The sequence below is a fragment of the Lutra lutra genome, chromosome 15 (assembly GCF_902655055.1).
Source record: "Lutra lutra chromosome 15, mLutLut1.2, whole genome shotgun sequence".
Classification (NCBI taxonomy): Eukaryota; Metazoa; Chordata; class Mammalia; order Carnivora; family Mustelidae; genus Lutra; species Lutra lutra.
This window is the reverse complement of record NC_062292.1, coordinates 57,610,093-57,616,034: the sequence shown is the minus strand read 5'-3', so window position 1 is coordinate 57,616,034 and position 5,942 is coordinate 57,610,093.

Sequence of the window (5,942 nt, the reverse complement as noted above, 5' to 3'; positions counted from 1 at the left end):
AGTGTGCAAGGAGTGCATAGAAGGATGGGCGCCTAATAAGCTGGAAAGGATTCATGCAAGTTTTCTTTTAAGTGGTGATGCTTGAATTGAGTCTAGACAGAAGGGTAATGATAACAGCTAAAGGGTACTGAGCACTTACAATGGGCTAGCTACCATTCTGAGAATATAGCATGGATGATCTCATTTGATTCTCACAATCCTCTGAAGTATGTGTAAATATTATTTTCATTATTACAGATGAAAGACAAGGGAGGCTTAACCAGGCAGAGAAGGGGATTATGGGTAAGGCATTTTGGGCTGTGGTTCTGATAGGATGGTCCAGGGATATGGAAGAATAGCAGATTAATGGGACTGGAAGCAGTGCAGGGTGGCTGGAACAAAAATGTTGTGTGGGCAAGTGGTGTGAGATGAGGCAGGCCTGACAATCACTGTCATCTGGAGGGTTTACTGGACCCCCAAATGAATTGTCTTCAACCAAGCTCTGGCCATCCACTTCCCATTGTATTGATGGGAAGCAGATTCCACTGGACTCTTCATTGGAATATGTGCTCTTCCTTTATAAAAACACATAGCAAGGTTCTTGGGAATTAATGGGAGGAACCATTCCAGAAAAGACTGGACAAAGAGACAGACGCATGACTGCTTACCAGCAGTCTCTGTTTTCACAATGTCCAGTTCAAGTGATTTTAAATCCAAACGTTAAACTCACCTAAAGATGAGCTTGATTTCAAATTCAGAAACATGTGCACAAAAGTGGTTCTGTCTTGACTCTCTGATCTTCTCTGAAAATTGCTTTCTTCCTAGGCCTTGTTCTGACCCTTTTTCAGTCACCAGATAGGTGACTGAAACACTGTCACTGAACAGTCACCAAACAGGACTGTTTGGGTTTTTCAGACCCAAAACAATGAAATACTGACCTGACTTACCTCTAACCATATGCTGTATAAACAAGCACTAAAAGGCATTTGAACTAAGACATATACAAGGAAATAGACAAAAGGAACAAACTGACAGCAACAAACCCACAGAGAACTGGAACACAAAAGCCCAACACCGAAGTCATGTCCATGATTTAGTGTTGTTGCTTGAAAGGCACAGGGACCTTCTAACTGATAGGAACCCTGAAGCCACTGGACCAGGTAAGTAACATGTCTGAGAACACACAACTGGACTGGCCTGATTCAAAGCACAGTTCATACTGCAGGTGGCAGATTCCTTGTTCATGGAGATCTTTGTCACCAATTCTGAAGTCCTTCATCAAATTATAATCTTCATCACTAAGTAAATGCTAGACCCTGACATTCAGAAGAGGGAACTATTATTACTCTTTAATTGGTGATAATGCAGAAGTTCAGGGAGGTTCTAGGTTGGAAAAAATCACCCAGCACACTTGGCGTCAGCCAGGAATAAGAACCAGATGTGGGAGAGCTGCCTTGTAGATGCCCATGGCAGGTAGGAGAGATGACAATGAGTTGGCTGCCCTGAATGACTCAGCATGCAAAACAATTAGCCTAGCCCAGTGCTGACATGAACAGTGGGTGATTTGCAGTTGCTAAGACACTGGTGAAGATCAGCCAAGCCAAACAGTTTCTTGGTGAGGGAGCCTTGAGGGGGTGCATGCCAGGGCGGTCATACTCTTCATTAAAGATGAGACGGGCCAACATGCGGAGCCTTACTTGGAGATGAGTCCAAATCCTCCAAGGAGACTTTTCCTAAGAGAACCAGGAGGCAGAATACACGTTTGTCTTGTTAGTTCACGAGATGAAATACATAGAATCAGAGGATATATATATCCTCTGATTCTATGTTTTTTTTTTTCATATATATATATATAATATATATTATATAATTATATAATATATAAAAGAGCCTTGTTTATGAGTCTTGGAAGCTGGTGTGTTTGCTACTGTTTTCACCAAGTGATTTTGAACTGTTCTCCTGTGAATCCAACATGATCTCAAAGAAGCTTTTTAATTAGTGCAGGAAGAATCAACTAGGCAAAGCGTGAAAATGGCACAGGGACTTATCTTCTGCTGCCCATGTATTAACTCAGTAGCTCAGCCAAGTCACGATCATGATGTGTTTCTCTGTGTGTGCTTGTCTATCTTCTTTAGTCCCAACATTGAAAACTCTGTGTACAGAGATTGTCTCTAAGCTTTCTTACTCAACCATTTTGCATAGAGAGAACTCAGCACTTGGTGGGTTTGATGAACAGAGGGTCTTGGAGTGCAGAGGCCCCAGGACCATGGCAGAGGCTGAAGATGGTGGTGATGCAGAGAAAGCTGGCGGGAGTGTGTGGTTGGTGGGAAGAGAAGAGCAGACTTGGCACACGATGCTTTGTACGACCTACATGATTTTTGTTCAGTTTTTGATTTTTATGTCCCATCTCCCTGAATCTGTGCTCAGCTTCTCAACGGTAGGTGCCTTGCCTCCTAGTTTTATTCCCAGGGCCATATCTATGGCTGCCAAATGCCCAGGGATTAACAATTGCCTGGGAAGGCCACAAAGCAAGACCTGAAATTGAGAAATATATAGGTAATTGTAATTGCCTTTCGTGCTCCCCTAATTTTGTGGTTCTTTTTTTCTTCTTTTTTTCTTTCTTTCTTTCTTTTTTTTTTTTCTTTAAAGATTTTTAAATTTATTTAGAGAGAGAGAAAGAGAGAGCATGAGTGGGGGACGGGGCAGAAGGAAAAGAAGAGGGAGAGAATTCTTAAGCAGACTCCCTCTTGAGTGCAGAGCCCCATGCAGGGCTTTTTCCTAGGACCCTGAGATCATGACCTGAGCTGAAATCAAGAGCTAGGTGCTCAGCCAACTCAGCCACCCAGGCTCCCTGAGTGACTCATTTTCTAATAAGGGATTCCCTAACTATTCACTTTCTCTTGGTAACAGCAGTTTAAATATAAGGACTACTGGGTGGGCTTATACCCATTTCAGGACACTCCCCACTTCTGGATTATTCTGGCACATACGAGGCACTCAATAAATACATCTTATGAAACACAAATGTAATATTAATTTCAAAAACAGTGAAGAAAAATAACGTCTACGGAACAGCAAGTTTGTGCCAGACACGGTGTTGAAGCCTCCATGTATTTTTAATTTACTTTTCACTGGAACTCCCTGAGAATAATGGTGATGTGCCGAGGAGGCCATGGATCTGAGAATCTACAAGGTTTTCTGAAAATACCTCCACCAGTGGAGCCAAGTTTTGGACCATACTTTGTGCTCCGGTAAGGTTTCAGAATCCAAGGTCTTGCCAATACGGTGTGTAGCCAACCAAGTTGATAAGCTTATGTTTACATACTTGTTGCATTACTGGTTGTTGAACATTCCAGCCTGTATGTATTATGAATTCCTGGAATGCAATGTGTGTAACACAGAGCTTGTCCTATTCTTTTCAAAAGTCTTTATCTCTTTTTAACTGCCATAATTTGGTTTAAAGGTACTACTTTTCTTCCCATCACACTAAGGCAGGGTTTCCCAGCCTCAGCACTGTTGACATGGGGCTGGATACTTCTTTGCGGTAGGGCGCTGTCCTGTGCCCTGGAGGATGTTGAGCTATGACCTTGGCCTCCCCCCGCTAGACGCCAGTGGTACCTCCAGGATTCCAATCGTGACGATCAAAACTAATTCCAGACATTGAAAAATATTCCCTACAGGAGAAAATCACTCCCAGCTGAGAACTGCCTTATAGTGAAATTCTTTGTCTATGCATCCTCTTTTTTCCTCTTTTAAAAATACTATATCCATTGCTCAGTCTCTTGCATCTATCCGAGTCTCTTGCATTCGTCTGTTGCCGTTTTTTTTGCTCTTAACTCATACCCTTATCTCTTCTAAAAGGGTTTTCCTTGCTGTTGGTATTTATGACTTCCAACTTGTTCTGTACATGGGTGCCAAGTTAATCTTCTTATCAGTCATGACACCTATCTGCTAAACATCTCAAACAGCTCTGTTTTGCTAACTGAACATATTTTTGACTCTCTGAAGTTGTTGGGCTGTGCCTGTAATTAGTGGGTGAGTTTAAATGTGGGAGGTTGGCTTCATGTAAACATTGTGGAAGCAGATCAAAGCTACTAATGGGCTTCATCAGAAACAAAGGTGATATTTTATATCTTCACTTATTTTATAAAACCCAACCTATAAATCCTTCCCTTTCTTATAGTTTCAGTAGGTTTGTCCCATAAAAACCCTTGAACCTGGTGTCCACTGAAGGGAAGTACTTCAGATGACCAATTCTATTTCTTTCATGTGTTTTTCGTTTATTCAGGTTTCCTATTAAGCAAATTTTGGAGATAGTAGATATTATTTATTATGTATAATGTTACTTATATGTATTTTTATTATATATGTTATATATAATATTTACAGCATATATAATAGGATAAATATATAAATCATATTTAAGCTAAATTTTAAAAATGTATTGGTATAAAGCTTTATGCATAAATTCTTTTGAATTTCAAACCTCTGCTCTATATATGGATATGTCCTTTTTTCCTCTAAATATTGTTTAATTGTAGCTTTTCTCTACTGTTTTTGATACATTGTGCTAAATCTTTTTTATTGTCTTTTGGAAGTATGAGCTTTAGTTTTGCTATTCTTTTCTTTGTTCTATTGTTATAATTTTTAAATTTCTTATTCTACTTAGTATTTCTTTATGTTCTACTTCATTAATTATTATTTCAGGTTTTTTTCTTCTATTGTTTAGGTTTTTGGATTTATTCTCTTTTTTTTCTAGCTTTGTGAGTTGGATGCTTAATGCATTATTTTATTCCTTTCTATTTTAAATAAACACATTTTGAGCTACCAGAAAATATGGTTTTAGTTATATTCTGCAAGCTTTTTCTTTTTTTACTTATATAGTATTTTTGTCTTCTTGCATTTCTAAAGATTTTGTAAACTTCATTGTGATTTTTAGGTTATTTAGGAATATATTATAAAGTTTCTCCAACATATTTTTTTACCTTTGAATTTTTATTTCTAATCTAACTTCTATCTGATAATCTTTGCATATTAACTCTTGAACTTATGTCATTTCATATCATTTGAATTTTATTTTAATGACTAGATTTTTTTTTTTAAAGATTTTATTTATTTATTTGACAGAGAGAAATCACAAGTAGGCAGAGAGGCAGGCAGAGAGAGAGGAGGAAGCAGGCTCCCCGCTGAGCAGAAAGCCCGATGTGGGGCTTGAACCCAGGACCTGGGATCATGACCTGAGCCGAAGGCAGCGGCTTAACCCACTGAGCCACCCAGGCGCCCCTGACTAGATTTTTTATTTCCAAAAATTCTCTTTGGTTCTTTTTCACCGCTACTTGTTATTTCTTTTTTTTTTTTTTTTTTTTTTTGTCTCTTACAGAAATTTTCCTATTTAAGAGAAATGGATACTATGCCATTTTTGATCTCTTTTAAACCCTCAAACATAATTTTTTCAGACTAGTCCACAAAATTAATATCATTGGACTTAGTTCATGTTCCAATTATTGAATTTGCTTGCTATATCTCTCAGCAGTGCATTTCTTCAATCTGTTGTGGAATTCTTGTTTGCATACTCATTTTGAACACACATTTAAATTATTGTTTGCTCTTTTTTCACTCTGCTTCTCTTTCCCTCTCTCCTTCTCACTCTTCCATCTCTCTCTCTCTCTTTTTTTTTTTTTAAATTCCCAATAGACTTGGGTTTTAGAAGGGTGTTTGGGCCTCCTACTCCATGGTGATAATGATTATATTGGAGATACAGGTATGGAGCTGGGGTGTGGCTTGGTTCAGCTTCTGGCTAAAAGGCCATATGTTATTTTCTCACTTTCCTAGGTCTCTAACTTCCTCTAAAACCATGGCTACCTTTCTCCTCATACCGTCTTTCTGAAGAAAGAGGACAGAGCATGGCCCTCTTTCATTTAGAGACACATAGGTCTGTCTCTATCAGAGACATGTTGTCTATA